The 21,347-nt window shown below is 50.3% G+C and overlaps 1 protein-coding gene across 3 annotated transcripts in view; it reads right to left on the bottom strand.

The window, feature by feature from the left end:
- Window positions 1–21,347, bottom strand: part of LYST (lysosomal trafficking regulator) — a 3,752,809-nt gene that overhangs the window by 2,272,862 nt on the left and 1,458,600 nt on the right. The window lies entirely within an intron of this gene.

Below are 21,347 nucleotides of genomic sequence, written 5' to 3'. Positions count from 1 at the left end.
CGACGGGAAGGAACTGGAGTCGGGACCCATCCGATTCGTCACCCCGTTTCTCTGGATAACCATAGGAGGGGACCATGGCGAGTGGCTGCAGTTGAACATCATACAAGCTCCCCGATGCAATCTGATCCTAGGCTTGCCGTGGTTACGAAAACACGAACCTACTATCAACTGGTCCACCAACACCATCTCGTTCCACTCCGCCTCATGCCACCGACGGTGCATCAGCCCAAACCCACACCCGAACACGATCCGAACCTCTGCCCAACATGTGGCAACTGCCGCGGAAAAGGACGTGGTGCTCCCTACGTGGTATCTACCCTATAAAGAGGTGTTCAACGTGCAGATGGCGGAAGAGCTACCCCCGCACCGAGAGTATGACTGCCGCATTGATCTGGTGCCAGGCGCGGTTGTTCCGTGTGGTAGGATATACGCCCTCACCGGGCCAGAAACTCTCCATTTGAAGGAGTATCTCGACACCTACCTCCGGTTAGGGTTCATCCGTCCCTCCCGGTCGCCCGCAGCGTCCCCGCTCTTCTTCATCCCGAAGACCAGTGGAGAGCTGAGATGTTGCATCGACTACCGCGCCCTCAACGCGCTGACGATTAAGAACAGATACCCCTTGCCACTGATTCCGGTTCTCCTGGAACAAGTCCGCGAAGCGCACATCTACACCAAGCTGGACCTCCGAGGGGCGTATCATCTGGTGAGAATGAGAGAGGGCGATGAGTGGAAAACCGCCTTCAAAACACGGTTCGGACTCTTCGAGTACCTAGTGATGCCGTTTGGACTATGTAACGCCCCGGCGGCCTTCCAGTTCTTCCTCAACGAGGTACTACGTGAATTCCTGGATAGGTTCGTCGTGGTGTACATCGACGACATCCTGATATTTTCCACCACCCCGGAGGAGCACATCGTTCATGTCAGGCTCGTGCTACAAGCATTGAAAACCAACCGCCTCTTTTGTAAACTCACCAAATGCGAGTTCCATGTTACAACAGTGGAGTTTCTTGGAGTTCACCTAACCCCTACAGGACAGGTCATGTCCGTCCGAAAGGTGCAGGCGGTGGAACAATGGCCCCAGCCCCAGTCAGTCAAGGAAGTCCAAAGCTTCCTTGGCTTTGCTAATTTTTACCGCCGGTTCATTCACCACTTTTCTCACCTGGTATCACCTCTCACCAGACTAACACGAAAGAACGTGTCGTTCCACTGGTCTCCCGAGGCCCAACACTCGTTCGACCAGCTCAAAAAGGCCTTTACATCCGCACCCATCCTGAGACACGCCCGGCCCGAGCTCCCCTTCATAGTGGAGGCAGATGCGTCCGACGTCGCTGTGGGAGCGGTCTTATCCCAACGCCATCCAGATACCGGCCACCTACACCCAGTGGCCTACATGTCCCGGAAATTGAACCCTGCGGAACACAACTACTCTGGGTCCGAAAAGGAACTACTTGCGATCCGGGAGGCGTTTGTGGAATGGCGACACTGGCTCATGGGAGCTCAGCACCAAGTCACGGTTTTCACGGACCACAGAAACCTCCAGTTCCTGCGATCTGCTCGACATCTCTCTCCCCGGCAACGAAGATGGATGTTGTTCTTCGCAGAATACCACTTTCTCGTCACCTACCAGCCCGGCTCACAAAACCAAAAAGCCGATGCCCTTTCCCGGCAAGGTACGACCAACATGCCGACAGCGGAACCACAACGGGCTATCCTGTCCCCAAGTCAAGTGGTAGGTGAGGTGACAACAGACACCTTTCTGAAAGCAGTGAAGCGCGGACTCGCCACATTCGCTTGGAGATCTTGGCTAAAAGGACACAAAGAATGGAGCCTCCGACAAGGCGTCCCCATGTGTGGCTCCAGAATGCTGATCCCCACGCTTCCTCTGCGGAAGCTCGTTTTCCATTGGTGCCACGAACTACCCTGTGCAGGACATACGGGAGGAACGAAAACCCTGGAGAAGGTATTGAGGCAGTTCTGGTGGCCGTCAGTAAGACCAGATGTGTTACTATGGGTCAAACGCTGTGACGTCTGTTCCCAAATGAAATCAGACCATCGTAAACCACAAGGCCTCCTACGACCCCTTCCTACACCCCAGACACCATGGGAAAGTATCTCGGTGGACTTCATCGTTGGGTTGCCCAAAGACCAGAACTGTACCGCTATCGTGGTGGTGATCGACTACCTTACCAAAATGGGACACTTTCTACCGTGTAAACAGGTACCCACGGCAGGGGCATTGGCAAAACTCCTGTTGGTGAATGTGGTGCGACTCCATGGCCTCCCTAGCAGCATTGTTTCAGACAGAGGGTCCCAGTTTACGGCGCGGTTTTGGAAGGTCTGGTGTGCCGAACTGGGCATTCAGTCATCCTTGTCCACCAGTTTCCATCCCCAGACCGACGGGCAGACCGAGAGACTTAACCAAACCCTGAAACAATTTCTCCGGTGTTATGTGGACAAGGCGTCGAATGCCTGGGTGGACTGGTTGTGGGTTGCCGAGATCGCCTACAACGACTCCGTCCATACATCCACACGACACACACCTTTCTTTCTTTCCTCAGGGTACCATCCTCGATTCTCCCCATTTAAACTCCCTCACACGAATCTCTGCGTTCCTGAGGTACAGGAAAGGCTTTCGGCGATTCGCATAACCCTCACCAAGGCCCGTGCGAACCTGCGACTGGCCAAGGCCCGATACAAACTTCAGGCAGACAAACGTCGCAGACCCGATCCTGTGTACCATAAAGGGGATAGGGTATGGCTATCCACGAAAAACATCCACTTCAAACGTCCCAGCGTCTTTAATCCGAAGTTCATAGGTCCTTATCCCGTGGTGAAGCACATCAACCCGGTATCGGTGCAACTGAAGCTCCCGAACCAGCTACGCATTCACCCAGTCTTCCATGTGTCCTTGCTTAAGCCCTCGTTCAGTCCGGTGCGTAGGCTACCCGCTCCCGTATGGGTTCACCACGAACGCGAGTACGTGGTGCAACGCGTGCTGGACTCCAAGACTGTTCGGGGTAGGCTTTGGTACCTTCTGGCTTGGAAGGGGTATGGCCCGGAGGAGAACTCCTGGGAGCCCGCTTCCTCCATCCATGCTGCTCGCCTGGTGGCGGCTTTCCATCGCCGGTGTCCTGGCAGGCCGGGTCCTGTCCTCAGCGCCCCGTGACGGGTGAGGAGGGATGTGCTGTCACGATCCGCGCTCGGGTGGCGCTGAGTGACGCATCTCCTCGACCCTTGGACTACGACCGAGCAACTCGGCGACCGCAAGAACTACATCCCCCAGAGCTCCCGGTAGTTCACGTCCCACATGACAGTTCACGCTGCCGGAAACGTTGAAAAGCAGCCAATCCCGGAGAAGCAGTGCCGATGATTCTCTGAAGCCTTCGGTAACGCCAGACCCGAGAGGAAGGTCCTCCTCAGCGACTTGACCTCCAGACCACGAGAGACGCCGACTACGCCTCGACGCCTCCCTGTTCCTCGCTCGACCGCTTGTGAGTATTGACACAGGCAACGCCCAAGGATTTCCGGGCATCTCCACCTGGGGGTTTCGCTCCTCTGCTCCCGGCTCCTCCTGGAGCATTGAGTAGCAGCGCAACGCCACAGGCAACGCCCAAGGATTTCCGGGCATCTCCACCTGGGGGTTTCGCTCCTCTGCTCCCGGCTCCTCCTGGAGCATTGAGTCGCAGCGAAACACCGCAGGCAGGGCCCACGGATTTCCGGGCCCCAGCATTCACACCGAATCGCGCTCCTCGGCTCGAGACCTTGCTGAGCCTAGAGTAGCAGCGCAGACTCTTGACACAATTCATCTCCACGACTCTGATCGCCACTGCTAGATTCTTTACAGTTCCGTGACGTAACGGTGCTGGAGAACTTCGGGCGCTCAGACAAGAGGAGAAGACACCCCTCTCGTTCCTCCCCCGGAAAGAGACGACCGGTAAGAGAGTAACACCAAGGGGGAGCCTGGGGGCCGGGTGAAGGGAGCCATTACTCATTGTGTGTTTGTCTATTCACAGGTTCGCGCCCAGCCGTCCCTTTCCGTCCTTCCCTCGCTCACCTACCCCTTTCGTCCGAGTGTATTACACATCCGCCGGACTAGGGGCAGATGAGAGGTGGACCCCTTTAAGCTTCAGCGTCATCCTGAGGAGCGGAACCAGTGGGAACCCGACAAGAGCACACAGGATACTACTTTCTTTTCAACCTCCTTGTCGACGTAGAGCTTATTTTGTAGAACAAAAAGTATACACATGATACCTGGACGTTTCAGCTGATTTATGTATGGTGCAGAAAGGAGTTTTTAGGGCAAGAGGAAAGAAGACTCTCTTAATATGGGTTTTTATGACGTGACTGGAGGTGGTGTCAATATGTAATGTGTCAGTGACGACCTTCTGGAGTTACATAGGCATGGCACCTGTGCTACATATACAACGTTGGGTCTATCTCATAAAAGAAGGGATTCAAATGAAATATAAAACAACATTTGATATTAGTGGTCAGTCCCTGTTTGGAGGTAGTGGAGCAGACAGAGGCTACTGGAACTCAGCCGTGGGGGCTTGAGACGTCCGCCATTGTGCTGCAGGGTTGATCCAACTATGGCTCTCCAAACTGGGCCCAGTACAACCCCTTCAGCACTTCAATCAGTGATAGCAAAGGCGAGCAGTCACAGACAGAGGTACTGGGCTGGTATTTCAAGCTCTGTCCACAATCTCCCAGTAGCTCAGTAATGGATTGTTTAACCGATTGTTAAAAGATAGTACATTAATACACATAGAAAAACTCAATACTACAGGTCATAAATGTAGATGCTTCAGTGGCGCTGGGCCACTGCAGTTGTTGCTGTCAATCCCACCTTCCCTCCTTTCCCATCCTGGAATAAATCTCTGCTTTGAACAGATATCAGGCTTAGGTGAGGTGTTACCCCCTCTATTTAGTATGTGCACCCAATTACTCTTAATTAGTCCTAATTTACCATATTTTATCACTGAAGAGTTTTGGCTACTCTTTGGTCACAGCAAGACCCCACAACACGCATCGTGCTTCATCTTTTTCTTCTGAGAGGAGAAGCTCTGGCGACAAGTGCTCTGGCATACAGGTCCAGGCAGCAGCAAAGGCCAGCACTTGAGTCTGTGTGTTCCGGAGTCATTGCAGGTCTCTGGCAAAGTTGCTTCTATGCTTCAGGTGAGTCAGGGTGGTGGTTTGCACGGTAAAGGGACACAAGCCTAACCGGAGGCAATCTTTTTCAAGCAGCACCACCCCACCACAGTTCGAAAGGCTGGGTTAGCAGCACAGTCCACTCCGATGTAGCTCAAAGTCATAGGGGCCACATCTGCTCAGATACAGCTTTACAAAGCCACAATGGGATAGGCTGCTCAGCTACGACTCCACGATATTGCAGTGGTACAGTTCACTCGGGCACACCTTCATTGTATTGCTGACGTGCCTGTTACGAGAGACTGTGCTTGGATCCCTGAAGCATACAGATTGTGTTCCATCTTCCTGTGCAGATGGACCCTCAAGCTCCAGAGTCGAGCTCTTCGGGCTTGTCCTGGATGATCATACGTCCTGCAGAGTTGGCTCGCTACATCCCTCTATCAGAAGGCACGTGGAACTCAGCTTCAGTCTGCCCCATAAGGAATACAAAGTGGATTTCCCTCAGTTATTACGAAAACATGAGTAACCTCCAAATAGTTCTAATACCTGCAGAAGGCGATCCAGGTTGAGTTTTGGGTCTGCCAGGTAGAGAAGGATGTCATCTGCTTATATGGATATAATGTCTTCCCATGTACTTCCCCCTGAACCCCACATTTCAGGGCATCGTTTTGAGTCCAGCACGCAAGGGCTCGAGCGTCAGAGCAAAAATCATAAGAGAAAGGGTATCCCTGCCTGGTCCAACTCCTGAGTGGGAATGGCCGAAACAGGGTCTCATTCACGCAGACTGTGTGTGTGGGCACTTATACAGTAGGCCCAACCAGGTAAAAAACAACAGGTCCAGAGCCCATATGGGTCAGAATCGCTCTCATATAGGGTCACTCTAGTGTATCGAATGCCTTCATTGCATCTAATAAAAACACCACTGATGAAGCAGGGTTTTGCAAAAAGAAAACTTGCTCAGATTAACACCCCCATAATACTTACTAACAGTGTGCAGTGAAAAACTAATGTGCAAATCACGTGAACCACACGGAAAACCGTTTTGCGCATGCTTGCACTAATGTGAACTAATGCATGAAAGAACTAGGCCGCATTTTACATTGCATTTCGAAAGAAACAAAATTAATGCATGTCTAGAACGCATTTTGAATCTTGCTTTAAAAATAATAATAAATAATGCCACTTTTCCTTTAAGCTTATGCTAAGAAAATATATACAGGGGATAGTGGAAAGGTGGGTGGTAAACAGTGAAAAGTGCATTTCAGTGTAATTAATGAATGCTTATGTTTTATTCATCATAGTGAGCCGAATGGGCCTGCATTTTTCTAAAATTGACATGATAGATGGGGGCTGGAGAGAGAGCATGAATAATTCAACAAATTGACAGAAACACTGAGCGCTGCAGAAGAAGAGCAAAAGTCCAAGGTTGTTCAGCTCAGAAAACATTGTATGACCCAAGACTTCTTCCGCCGACGTAGCTGAAAGACTCATGAGAAATGATAAAATGTTACATGTAGATGTATTTGCATTCACTAGCCTTGTATTACGTTATGCAAATGATGAATAAACAAAAGACTGTCGAAATTTTGAATGAGAACATGGTGGTGTGATGGACCACCTCCCAAACCATCCAATAAGCAGTCAAATTTTGTGAATTGTTTCATCTAATGTGGGTTGGACATGTGGGTTTTAGGGTATAACTGCCTTTTGGGGTGTGGTTAGAGTTGCTAGGGTCGGATGGAGAGGAGAGAGGGGTGATTTTGTCGCTGCCCATCGGTTTGTAGAGAGGCCTAGTTGTTCCTGTTCCTGTCCCTGTCCCATTCCTGAGTCCTGAAATCTTTGTTCCCTGTCTCTATTTCAGGTGAACCCCACTACCTCCTTGGCCGGGGGGTGGTATTTCACAGACCTTTGGGTTTGTATTATCATTCTGACTCGTACTTTGCATAATCACAAGTTGAGGAGCACAATACCTTGAAATATAAGACTCCAACCAATTTAGAATTGAATAATACTCGAGTATATTAAATAAAACTCTTGTAAACACTTGTTTTGCACATGAGACAGCAAGATCATTATTTTCTTATTCAGAAATGAAAACTTTCACGTCCTTTCACACCGAGATCAAAAAATAAAAACAGGTGGGGAGGGGGGGCGGGGGGCCTTGTTGTTGTAGATGACTCATTGACGTGGAAAGGAGGGGGCATTGTACGCCTTCGCTCATGCACGACTGTGCGTAAAGGGGCTATGTAAATACAAGGTCCTATGTATTAACAGGTGCATTACAAGGACGGATCTATGGATATTTAGGGAAAGTGTGAGGACATTTCGTAAGAGAACATAAAGTGAATAGATGGTCACGCTATTTTTTTATATATGAGGAAACCACAGTGTGAACACGTGAGCCCTGAAGAAGTCCCACATGAATAGGGACTAAACGCGTTGGCTGTTCTCTTTGGATGTGTTGTCGTGTTTTGTCTAGTCAAGATGTTTGAATAAAGACAAAAAGAAACAACAAGGACGCAAACGTTTTTATTTTTGAATAAGAAAATATTGATCTTGTGTCTCATGTGCAAAACAAGTGTTTACAAGAGTTTTATTTAATATACTCGAGTATTATTCAATTCTAAATTGGTTGGATGTCTTATATTTCAAGGTATTGTGCTCCTCAACTTGTGTAGTTGCAAGAAATTCACCCATAGGGAGAAATGGTCTGAAATCCCACTAGGCATGTATCTGGCATTCCAAAATCTCCTACTGGAGTTTCCATGGGTAATGCAGTTATCTGAGTGGGACATTTGGCGAGCTCAAGAATGGAGAGAGTACTGGCTGATGGTGGAGTTAAACTAACAGCAACACGCATGCCAATACTGATACAAGATCAACAAATTACTTCCTCAAATCAAATGCGACACTCATTGTGATTGAAAAGAGCAGCAATTTATTTTTTCTTTGGTTTCCAAATGATTTGGTGATCCAATTTTGTCAAGCAATCTTATTTGCTTGCCCATAGAGCGATTGGAATGAGTTAGAGAAGACACCGGACTGAAAGCACAAGTAATGTGAAGCAAACGCCATCAAATGCGGCTTCCCTAGTAGTGCAATCAAAGGATTTAAACGCAACCTTATGCCAGAGCCCAAGACAACAACCATATACCACAAGCCTCTGTTAAAATACAGCGTCTTCCACCTCTTTCTACAAAAGTACAGCGTTTCTTCCTACCACTTGGAACATAACTGAACTGCCAATTAGGAATTATCACCCAAACTTAGCACACTTTAAGCTTGACGCCAATACTCATATGGTATCACCAAGAAATTTAGATTTTTGGTCTAGAAATTGGGCAATCTCGCATAAGCTTTGTTTTGGTTCCAGGTTCTGAGGAGAACCCCCCCCAAAGTATTTAGGGGTTTGAAGCTCATTGACCACATTTTCGACCAAACAAGTGAACATGCATTTATTATCAAACTAACCCTTTTATATACTTATGTTCAAAATCTTTATCATTTCACTGAAGAAATTACCTGGGTTAACTACATTTTACACTGTTTGGCCACTGTTCAGACTAGGGTTGTGTTGTAAAAGTAATACATGTATTTCCCAAAAATACTCTCCAACCCTTCTGTTCTTTTTCTCCCCCCCCCCTTTTTGTTGCATTTATGTAATTTCTTTATATTGTCTGAGAATTGTGTTTGGAACCTTAGCTTGCTTTATTGTTGTTTATCTAGCATAAATTTGTTGTCCTTTCAATGTCTAGTATTGTCCAAAATATTTGTATAAACACTATATGTAATATACGATATGTATGTGACGTAATTTTTTGCGGTCTATGAAAAATTGATTAACAGACTATTGTGCAAAGAAATAAGATTGCTTGACAATATTGGATCACAAATTCCTTTGGAAACCAAAGAAAAAATAAATTAGTTTTCCTTTCAATCACATTTGAGTGTCACGTGTGATTTGAGAAAGTAATTTGTTGATCTTGTATCAGTATTTGCATGCAAGAGAGGCAAAGCATCAGTGTTTCCACCTCGTCCAAAGCAGACACCTGCAGTCTCAGGGGGAGGTAGACCGAGATTAGGTTAATCTGATCTTTGTCCCACCTGCTGATCACAACCATATATTATCGCTGTGTATCCACCCATGTCTCCTCCAAAAGAAAGGAGACAGACCTTTTCCCTTTTTACCCTTAAGGTGTGTCTCTGGAGGAACACCACATCCGAGCTATGTCTTCTTAGGTACCCCATAACCACCTGCCGTGTGATCTTGCTCCCCAACCCGTTGGCATTCCATGATAGGATACTCAATACCTGCCACTCTGTAGAGATCCTATGTGATTCCACCACAATTTCTCTCAGATCAACAGTTGCAGTCCAGTAGGCCTGTCTTCTCTGGTTACATACCTTGTCAGGGCCTTGAAAATCCTGTACCTATAACCTTCTTGGGGTCGCTCCTCCACCCAATCCATGCCGCTCCTGGCATCTCAAAGAATAAAGTTTTATCCTGGAAAATCACATTTAGGCGTGCTGGGTAGAAGAGTATGTACTTCAGTGGCATAGCCCTCTATTTCTGTCACAGCTGTGAAAGAGCGATGGTGTTGCTGCACCTTCAAAGTGTTGTCAGAGAACACATTGACCCTTGCCCAGTCACAGGTCAGGTCACCAATTTTGAAGTGAGGCCTGGAGTATGGCATCCCTTTCCGGGTAGTTGAAAATATGGGAAATAATGGGTCATGGAGGTGCCCCCGGTGGGGGCTGAGCAGACACAGCCCTGTGTGCGTAAGTGCTCCATCAGAAAACAGGGGTAGGCGTTCCCAGCTGAAACAAGTCTTAAGCCAGTGCATGACAAAATTCATCAGTGCTGGTCCTTCAGAACCCTTCAGAATTCCAACAATCCTGGTATGTCAAGATCCGCCCTCTGTGTTCTCATCCCATACCTCCAACAGATGCACCACTTTTTTGTAGTCATGTATATTCTCCCTGAAGCTACGGCTAGAGTCCTCTGCTCCTGAAATGTGCCCGATGTTACCCTCTAAGGAGGACCAGGAGTCCTAAACTGCCTTCAGAATGGAAGCAGTACGTTTTGAGATAGGGACCACAGGTGTGGGAGCATGCCTGTCCCTGGGGGGCTGCCTCTATGGCTCTGAAGTAGGGCATACAAACTTGTCAATCTTGCCCTACGTATGGCGCAGCATGTGCTTATCTCTTCCCATATAGTCAGGGCCTCTGCGCCTGTCACATCTCAGTAAGCCTTGGAGGATTCCAGAGCACAAAGATCATTGATGTTGCGGTGGTTAGTTTTGACCAGCAAGCGGAGTGTCTGGGTTCTTATAGCACCCCCCACTACACTTGTCAGATTAATGTCTAATGTCTAGTCTAAGACCTCTGACCCTAGGTCTAGGTCCACTCTCTCCCCGCAGCTCCGCTGTGCCGTCTCTTGCCTCCAGACCCCAACCTCCTCCTTGGGAGGTTCGAGGCTACTGTCCGCTCCTGCACCTGCTGCCCGCTCCAACTGGGACTAGACTGCCTGCAACCACCGTAACCTTTCTCCAATTTTTTTTTTCTTTCTTCATTTTTTTCCTGTTGTGCCACTGTTATTGTGCCCATCGGTGTCTTGCTCTAATTCCACCACTGTTTTTATTTTCTCGTGCCTTTCGCCACTGCTGCCCCTCCACCCCAGAATTCCCCCCCCGAGAATTCCCCCCCGGAATTACCCGCTCCCGCCTCGGACGCACGCAGCGGGCGCGCACTCGGCGCGCCAAAGGCAAGCTCGTCTGCACCAGTCTGCAACCAGCGCCAGGAACCCTGGACCTCCCACTACCCATCGCTATGACACAACCACCCTCCTCGCACTCAGCCCTGGAAGATGCAGAGAATGCCAACCGGCCTCGCCGAACACGACCCACGGCCAGTTCTCCTGCCTCCACTGCCGCCAGACCCTCACCGCCACCCGGCCTCCAACACCGCCAATGCCAGCACTGGCGACACCCTAAAATGCATCCTCCTCAACGCAGCCGTGGAAATCTGGAACCTACTTGACTCTCTCTCGCCCGACATCTCCTTCACAGAGACCTGGACCAACGCATCCTCCGCCCCCGACATCAGCACCGCCATCCCTGACTGATACAAGATCCAGAGGAAAGACCGCCCCAACCACCCAGGAGGGGGCCTCACCATCGCCCACAAGAGCACCCTCCGGCTCACCACCTCCAGCGAAACCTTTCCCTCCGCTGAACACCTGCACTTCCAGATCCAAACCACCCCCAAGCCACACTACGAGGAACCCTCGTCTACAGACACTCCGGCCCCGGAACACGCTCTGCCACCACCATCACCGACTTCATCGCACCTCATGCCATTGCCTCAACAAACTACATACTCATTGGAGACCTGAACTTCCACCTTGACAACCCCAGCAACCCCAACTCCACTGTCCTTCGTGACAACCTCGCCAGCATCTGACTTAAACAACTCGTCAACACACCATCCCAGAGAGCAGGACACACCCTCGACCCCATCTTCGCGGCAGGAAACAGCGTCCAATTCAGCCACACAACGCAGCCGCCATGGACCGACCACCACTGCGTACACTTCGCCATCAACAAACCCAAGGCACCCAAACCAGCCCCATGCCGACCACGAAGGAACTGGAGCAAGTTTACCGATGAGCAACTTAACTCCACCCTCACCTGAGACAACCACACCTGGGCACCCGACGCAAACTACGCAGCCAGAGAACACCACACCTGGATCTCCTACTGCGCAGAGGAGCTCGCCCCACTACGCAACCCCGACAGACCACGACCCCTGAAAAGCCGGCTGGTTCTGATCATTCCTCACCGGAAGAAGCCAGAGGATCAGATTCCCACCCTTTCTCTACAACCCCACGAAAATCACCTGCGGAGTCCCACAGAGTTCATCCCTGAGCCCGACCCTCTTCAACATCTACATGGCCCTCCTTGCAGCCATCGTCCAACAACACGGCCTCAACATCGTATCCTACGCCGACGACACCCAGCTCATCCTCTCCCTCACCAAAGACCCCACCACTGCCAAACTCAACTTCCAGAAAGGAATGCAAGATGTTGCAGTCTGGATGACCAACAGCTGCCTGAAGCTCAAAGCTGAGAAGACAGAAGTCCGCGTACTTGGTACCATCCCTTCTGCAGGGACAGCACCTTGTGGCCGACCGCCCTCGGAAGCCCACCTACCCCCTCAGACCACGCCAAGAACCTCGGTATCATACTAGACTCATCACTCACCATGAACCGACAGGTCAACGCCGTCACCTCCAGCTGCTTTAACACCCTCCGCATCCCCCGCAAGACCTTCAAGTGGATCTCCCTGAGTCAAGGAAGACAGTCACCCACGCACTCGTCATCAGCAGACTGGACTATGGTAACGCACTCTACGCCGGAATCAACAAGTCCCTACTCCGCAAACTCCAGACAATACAGAACACCGCCGCCAGACTCGTCCTCGGCATCCCCCGACACGAACACATCAGCCAACACCTACGAAGTCTCCACTGGCTCCCTGTGGAGAAGAGAGTCACTTTCAAAATCCTCACTCACGCCTACAAATGCCTACACAACAATGGACCCAAATACCTCAACGACAGAATCAACTTCCACGTACCCAAAAGAAACCTCCGATCTTCCAACCTCGCACTGGCCGAAACACTGCGCATCCACAGAGCCAGAGCAGGAAGAAGAGCCTTCTCTCACATTGCAGCCAAAACCTGTAACGAGCCACCGGCAGATATCAGACGCGACCCCTCCCTGAACACCTTCAGTTAGACCCTTAAGACCTGGCTCTTTGGCTAAACAGATCTGCGAACTGCCTCCCACAGCGCCTTGAGACCCTCGCTTACAATTCCCTGATTGATTGAATGTCTATATTGGTGAGGCCGTCCAAACGTTAGCCAACGTTGCAGGAAGGGGAAGGAAATGTCTAACCTTCCCTACACACGGGAGTCCTCAGCCAGCTCTCATACAAAGAAGCCCTCTGTTTGTCCCACCTTGCTCGGCCTCTACACCTCCAGTCAGCCTCCCTTGAATCCGGGCGGCTCGCTACCTACAGTCCCACAGGTTCATTCTGTCTTCTCCCATCAGCCACTCAGCTCGCCTCAACCCCTCACTTCAGCCAAGCGTCCGCACTCACCACAGTGTTTTTTAAGCTGTCCTGAGGGGGGGGGGGATAAGTGGGTCACAAGCCTTTAACAACACAAGCTCCGTGGCTCTATTTCGGCGTTGTCACATCTCTGCACATCTGCTCCTCGGCTGCTGCTCTACTTGTGCATCAGGCCTGCCCAAGCAAGGGTACGTTCTTCCTCCAGTCCCTGGAGCGGGCTGCTGGAAGGCCCAGGTTTCCCTGTGATCCACTCACACTCCTGCGGCCAGCACACCACGCAGGGCCTCGTTGGGGAATATTGGTCCAGAATCTCTCCTTCAGAAGAAACTCCTTCCTAGCCTCCAATCGTGACTCTCCACCGGCAACATGTCTCAAAGCGGCCTCTTCTTGTTCCATGGCTCACAACTCATCCGAATAGCCCAGGGTAGAGGTTGCCAATGTCTCAGCAACCCCATTCCCACCATCCCGTCATATCCATGTCTCGTATCTGTCCAAATGCTTTAACCACCAGATTTTCAACTGCCTCACAAGCAAAGGATGGGCGCCAAAGGACCCGCTGTATCTTGGTTTCTCAGGCTATGGTCACCTGTTGCACCACAAATGGGCAGTCCTTTGGCACATGAGACCCACTCATTAGGAGCATCGGCAACTCTCTGTCCTGGAACATGCCTGCCAGCAGACTCTTTTCCCAGGATTATTTTTCCATACACCATATCAACGATTTCTGCAACAGTCCCATAATAGAGTATAACTGCAGGTCTGATAGCCCTAGTCCACCCACCTCTCTAACTTCAGTGTTTCCGGGCTAACTCTGCTTGTTTATTCCTTAATAGTGAAATCAAGAAGGGAATTTAATTCCAGAAAATGGACCCAGGAATCAGGGACATATAATTTTGTAAATCGTCTAAACAGTGTGGGTGAAACACCATTTTACTACTTGCCACCCTGCCCATTATGGACATCATCAACATGTTCCAAAATGTTACTGATGATCTGAGCCCCCAAGAAATTCTGGCCAATACTGTAGGCATATTGGTGCGTAGGCAGAAGTGTAACTTGAATACCCAGGTACCTGAACCATTACACCTCCCATGGTAGCCCCAACTGGAGAAAAGCCATTACTCCCCTGCCAACCAGTCCTGCCATGGAGAAAATCACAGCCTAGCATTTTGTTTATAAGGAGACCAGAGGCCTTTCAAAACTGGTCTACGTCCCGCAACAACGTTGACATCATCAGTTATGGCTGCTGCAGATATATTGAGGTGTCATCTGCATACATCAGGACTATGTGCGCCTGACCCCAAACCACTAAGCCAGAGTCTGATAGTTCACCTCTTAGGTAGCTTGCCAGAGGCTCCATTGCCAGAGCGAAAAACAGTGGGGACAGAGGGCAACTCTGCCTCTTTCCTTGCCTTATATGCCAACTCTCTGACACTAGGCTGCTGCTTCACACTTGTGCCGCAGGCGGGTGTACAGCAGCTGTAGCGAACTCAAAAACCGGGAACCAACTTCCATCCAACACTGCCTGCAAATACTCCCAATACAAGGTGTCAAAGGCCTTTTGAATGTCAATCACCATAAGAGATCATTTAATCTCTGCGCCCCTCCACTGCATGCATCCCCTTGAAGAGCATTCTTATATTCATGAGAGTGACCCTACAAGACATAAAACCATACTGGACCTCAAGTATCATAGAGCCCACAAACGATCATAATTTCCAAAATGTACAATCATTAAAAAGTAAAGCGCAATGAGAAAAGTATGATACTAGCAAATTCATATAAGGAGAAGTATTAGTTTTTTGCTTTGCATTGTTTTTGTCAAGGGGTGTTTTGCCCTTGTAGAAATTACACGTTCTCAGTTGTGCTCATTAAATGAGAAGACTGAACTATATTTTTGGCAAGAGCTGTTTATGATTAGGTTGTTGCAATTGTTTAGACTTTTAGGGGGAAGAGAACTTATAATCCTTTTAATTAATTGATGGGCTTCTCCAAGACAAAAGGGAATTTGGACATAAGGGGACAAAGTTGGTCTTCTCTGTTATTTACAGTCAATAATATAGTCTTATTTTAAATTAAAAAAATCAATCAATATTTCATAATCCATATCAATTAATTTTAATATATACTAATGAAGTCCATTATTCACCTTAACCCTTCTACCTCTACGCCTGGAAACCATGGATTAATGGAACTCAAGAACCATGTTTTCAAGTAAGATCAGCACTTGTGCTTTTTTTATATTTAGTTTTTTACAACATGTAAACAGCACATGATCCACAGTAACTGGTTTACAACAAATTTAAACCAGCCAATTATGAAACTCAGCATAAAAAAATGTGGTTACTAGTGATAGATGTACAGCATACATAACAAAAATCATCACACTAAAATTACAAAGAAGAATAAAGAAAACAATGCACCACTTGACCTGTTATACATATATGTTCTTTTCACTGCCACCCCTATTGTTCCCTCCCCTAGGCTCCCTGGGTCTTCACCCCTTCGCTGCTAACCTCTCTGCCCCCACCCTGTGCTAAGCCTTTTTTGGGCTATTTGGGGTAGTTTGTGCTTAGGCCCCTGTAACATTTTGTACATATATCAATCATCTTGAGGATTTTAAAAGTAAAGCTTGTAGATTCCCCTGGAGGGGTCTGAGAAACTGGCCATAATACAGCATATTTTTGTTTCTTTAGGAAAAATGGGAAGAAGTGCTGCAGAAGAAAGCATCTGTTTTTTCCCTATGAAAGCTATAAAGAAAGCGTTTGTGGTGCTAATATCACTATCTTCCCAGCTTTCAGGAACAAGCAGACTTTTGTCAGAAAACCTAAGTTTTCTACACAGTTTTGGAATTTTACTGGAACATAGCCTATCTTTCCTTTTTTTTGTGCTTTCAACCTCCTTCCAGTTAATGGTAGACATGGGTGTGAATGTGTCATGATCGCCCAGGCAGGAGGGAACGAACCCGCACACCCTTTTGGCAGCGAACCGCGCTCCGGGACAACATCACCCAGGTAGCGCCGCGCCTATGTTCCCCCCGTGTGCAGAAGCGCTGCCGACATAAAAGACAAACAGAGGCAAGGGGCGGTGCCAATGATTTCTCAAACGTTCTGGTTTCCAGTCAACGGCCCTCTACAGCTCCGCGTCTACCTCATCCAAGAAATCCGAAGAGTTCGTCACTCCGGGATACCCGCCTTGATTCCTGCCCGTAACTCTTCGCTCCCGAAGAAGGTCCTTCCGCAGCCACCTCGGAACCCAGCGAACGAGGTGAGAAAACGCCAGCCTCCCTCCTGAAACGCTCACGGATTGCCGGGATCCCGTCTCCGGCGGGCCCCCCCTCCTTCCCCTGCAGAGTGCTCGTCTGTGGTATTGCGGGACCTCGTATTGCTACCAGTTCCCACACGAGAACCGTTCCCTCGGCGCTCCTCAGCCCCACGGATACCTGGGCTTCGAGTGGAAGTGCGGCCAACGGCTCCTCAGTGTTACCCCTCTTCCGGTGAGTCCCCTACATTTCCCTTGTGAGAACCGCTATATCCGCGCTCCTCAGCCCCACGGATACCTGGGCTTCGAGTAGAAGCGCTATAGACGGTGACAGGGAACTCCCTGATCTTCGTGCCAGCCTCTCCAACCACCTGCACTATCGGCGCTGCTCGGCCCCAAGGATACCTGGGCCTGGAGTAGCAATTCCCCATCGGCGTTGGCGCCACTCCAAAACGCATTGGGATACCGCGCTCGGAGCCGATCAGGAAAGCCTCATCAGCGGCCCACTGGTGCCTTCCCTGCGAGAGGGGGCCTAACCACCGAGTCTTTAATACGCAGAGACCTAGAAGAGGATACAGAACCCAACTCCCCCTGTTTAAGGAAGAGAGAGACAGGTGAAGAAGGGAAACTACAACAGAAAGAACTCTTGTCACGAGGAGGAAGGAATCGTCCCTAATAACTCTCCTTCTCTCATTTCAGGTATCTCTCCCTGCTGACTCCTCCCTTCCTTCCCTCGCCCACCTGTCTCCTGAGCCCGAGGATCCTTCATCCGAATCCGGGCTGGGGACGGATGGGAGGGGGACCCCTCTATAGCATCAGCGTCATCCCGAGGAGAACACCCCAGGTGCACCACGACAGAATCATTGGCCCACGAATTACCCTCCTCCTGATCACGCTGATATAGAGATGGCCACGTTAGAGGACGTGTTAGCCGCATTGGCACAGGTTCAGGTAGAGCTGGCCACGTCTAGGGCGGAAACAGCGGCATTGCATACCCGCTTGGACCGCCTCCAGAGAAACCCCTTTGATGGAGGGAATGTGTTCCCTACAACCTCTCCCCAAGTGGTCGTGGAGATGCCTTCCCACGTACCTTTAGCTCCTCCAGAAAGATATTATGGGGAGATACAAAAAGTGCAGGTATTTATGACGTAAATTTTGTTGCACTTCCATTGCAAACCTAAACTGTTTGTGACCAACCAAGCCAGGGTTGCCTTCCTCATCTCATACCTGGCTGGAGAAGCCGCGCAATGGGCTGTTCCAATCGTCAGGAGAGACGATGCCCTCCTATATGACTGGGACACCTTTCGGCTGGAGTTTGAAAAAACCTTTGATCGTCGGGCTGACACCTTCTCAGCAGACAGCGACCTCCTTGACCTTCGTCAAAACAACAACGACTTTATTGGATACGTCAATAGCTTTCGAAGGTTAGTGGCCGAAACGGACTGGCCCAAATCCAAGCAGGCGGCTATTTTCTACCGAGGGCTAACGGAAGAACTCAAGGACGTTATCGCACAAATAGACCCCCAACCCCGCACCTGTGCGGCTATGATCGAGTTGGCGTCCCGTCTAGAGTATCGTCTGAGGGAACGTAAAGGAGATAATAAACGAAAGGAGAAGACTTCGGTGACATACGACCTCCCCCGCGCTGCGGAGCACAGGCAATCCCGTCCCGACCCTATGGAAATAGGGACCATCAGAGCGTCGCTAACCCTCAGCGAACGAGACCATCGATGGAAGCAGGGTCTCTGCTTATATTGCGGCAAGAAGGGTCACTTCCTGCGAGAATGTCCAGTGCGTCCCAAGATCGGTCGCAACCGCAGCGGCCAAGCAGCAGTCGTTCTCCAAGACGAACCGGCGGGAAACCCGAGAGCTTGAGGGTTCAGGAAGGGACATCTTCAAGCTACCACTCCATCCCTTCAACCGAGGCTGACATCACCAAGGAACCCAACCACTTCTTTGTTTTCGTATCTGTGGTAGTAAACCGCTGTTCCCAACCCGTTCGAGCCATGATCGACTCCGGAGCCACCGGGTGTTTCATTGACAAGATAGAGGCCGAAAGGCTTGGAATCCCCCTACGGCTCAAGGAACAGCCTGAACTCGTCTACGCGGTGGACGGAAAAGAGCTGGACTCCGGTCCTATAATATATCAAACCCCTTCTCTATGGGTCAACATAGGGGAAGACCATGGTGAGTGGCTCACCTTCAACATCATCCAGGCTCCACGTTGCAATCTCATCCTGGGATTACCCTGGTTGAGAGTACACGAACCACACATAACTTGGGCGGACAACTCCATAAAGTTCGACTCAGTTTTCTGTCACCAGCAGTGCAAGAAGCCAAGACGTCAACCAGGCACGGAAGATATATCCCACCAGCACGTGGCCACGGCCGCCGAGAAGGACGTCTCACTCCCGCACTGGTACTCCACCTACTTAGAGGTCTTCGATAAACGAAGAGCAGAAGAGCTACCACCACACCGGCAATACGATTGCCGCATAGACTTGCATCCCTGGCGCAGCAGTTCCGTGTAGCAGGATATATGCCCTCACGGGTCCCGAAACCCAGCACCTCCGTGAGTACTCAGATGAATTCCTGAAATTGGGCTTCATCCGCCCTTCCAGGTCTCCGGCGGCATCCCCCCTCTTCTTCATCCCGAAGGCCAACGGTGAACTCCGCTGCTGCATCGACTACCGCGCGCTCAATGCGCTAACCATAAAAAATCAATACCCACTTCCACTCATCCCGGTGCTCCTGGAACAAGTACGGGAAGCAAACATCTACACCCAGTTGGATCTCCGAGGGGCATACCACTTGGTTCGCATAAGAAGAGGGGACGAATGGAAGACCGCCTTCAAAACTAGGTTTGGCCTGTTCGAATATCTGGTCATGCCCTTTGGGCTTTGTAATGGCCCGGCCTCTTTTCAGTTCTTCCTCAACGAAGTGTTGAGGGACTTCCTAGACAAGTACGTCGTGGTGTACATAGATGACATTTTAATCTTTTCATCTACGTTGCACGACCATATACACCACGTAACGACCGTACTTCAAGCCCTGAAAAAACATCAACTGTTCTGTAAACTCACAAAGTGCGAGTTCCATGTCACCACCGTGGAATTCCTTGGTGTCCTGTTGACCCCCACTGGGCAGATCATGGCCAATCGGAAGGTACAAGCCGTGGTCGAGTGGCCTCAACCCCGAACCGTGAAAGAGGTCCAGAGCTTCCTGGGCTTTTCAAACTTTTATAGGAGGTTCATCCACCACTTCTCCCAACTGGTAACCCCTCTCACCAGGTTAACACGAAAAGGGGTTCCATTCGTCTGGTCTCCTGAGACCCAAACGGCTTTCGACCACCTGAAGAAGGCGTTTACCTCCGCGCCCATCCTACGCCACGCCAAACCCGACCTTCCCTTCATCGTGGAAGCAGACGCCTCCGATGTGGCAGTCGGGCCGTCCTGTCGCAAAAACAACCCGATACCGGACAGCTCCATCCGGTTGCCTTTATGTCCCGGAAGCTGTGCCCGGCCGAACTGAATTACACCATCTCAGAAAAAGAGCTGCTCGCCATACGGGAAGCATTTCTGGAGTGGCGACATTGGTTGATGGGCGCGCAACACCAGGTGACGGTGTTTACCGACCACCGTAATCTTCAGTTCCTCCGATCAGCAAGACATCTCTCGCCCCGCCAAAAAAGATGGATGCTCTTTTTTGCGGAATACAACTTTCTAGTGACCTACCGGCCAGGAGCCCTAAACAAGAAGGCAGATGCCTTATCACGTCAGGACCTTCCCTGCTTCCCGGCGGAGACCCTCGACCAGCCCATACTGTCACCAAGTCAAGTGGTGGGCAGCTTACAGACCACGTCATTCCTACAGGAAGTGAAAAAAGGGATACAGACGTTCGCCTGGGCAAATTGGCTGAAGCGACACAAAGAATGGAGACTACACCGCGGCCTTCCCATGTGCGGTTCTCGAGTGTTGCTCCCTACTCTTCGGCTCCGCAAACTCCTCTTCACCTGGTGTCACACGGCACCATGCGCAGGTCACATGGGAGGAACAAAGACACTAGAACTGGTGTTGAGACAATGCTGGTGGCCTTCGGTGCGACCCGATGTGCTACGATGGGTGAAAAGCTGTCACGTCTGCGCCCAAATGAAAACAGATCATCAAAAAGAACAAGGCCTTCTGATGCCGCTGCCGACCCCGACGCAACCGTGGGAAAAAATCTCTGTCGACTTCATCGTCGGTCTGCCTAAGGATCAGGGCTGCTCCGCGATAATAGTCGTCGTCGACTATCTCACAAAAATGGGACACTTCCTCGCGTGCAAACAAGTGCCCACAGCAGGGGCCCTAGCAAAACTCCTATTGATACACATCGTACGGCTCTATGGCCTTCCCCTAGGGATCGTATCAGACAGGGGGTCGCAATTCACAGCCCGTTTTTGGAAGGTTTGGTGTGAAGAACTCGGCATCCAATCATCCCTGTCCACCAGCTTCCATCCCCAAACAGACGGTCAGACCGAAAGACTGAACCAAACCCTCAAACAGTACCTACGCTGTTACGTAGATCAGGCAGCGGGCTCCTGGGTGGACTGGCTCTGGGTGGCCGAAGTAGCCTACAATAACTCCATACACTCCTCCACGCACTACTCGCCCTTCTTTCTTGCTACCGGTCATCACCCCCGATTCCTCCCGTTTCTCCTCCCACACACACACACAGTAAACTTCCTGAGGTCCAAGACAGAATGAAAAATATTCGCGAGGCGATCAAAAAAGCCCTAGACAATCTGAACCTGGCAAAAACTCGCT

The sequence above is a fragment of the Triturus cristatus genome, chromosome 6 (assembly GCF_964204655.1).
Source record: "Triturus cristatus chromosome 6, aTriCri1.1, whole genome shotgun sequence".
Lineage (NCBI taxonomy): Eukaryota > Metazoa > Chordata > Amphibia > Caudata > Salamandridae > Triturus > Triturus cristatus.
The sequence above is the reverse complement of the archived record's forward strand: the minus strand, read 5'-3'. Positions and strand labels throughout refer to the sequence as shown.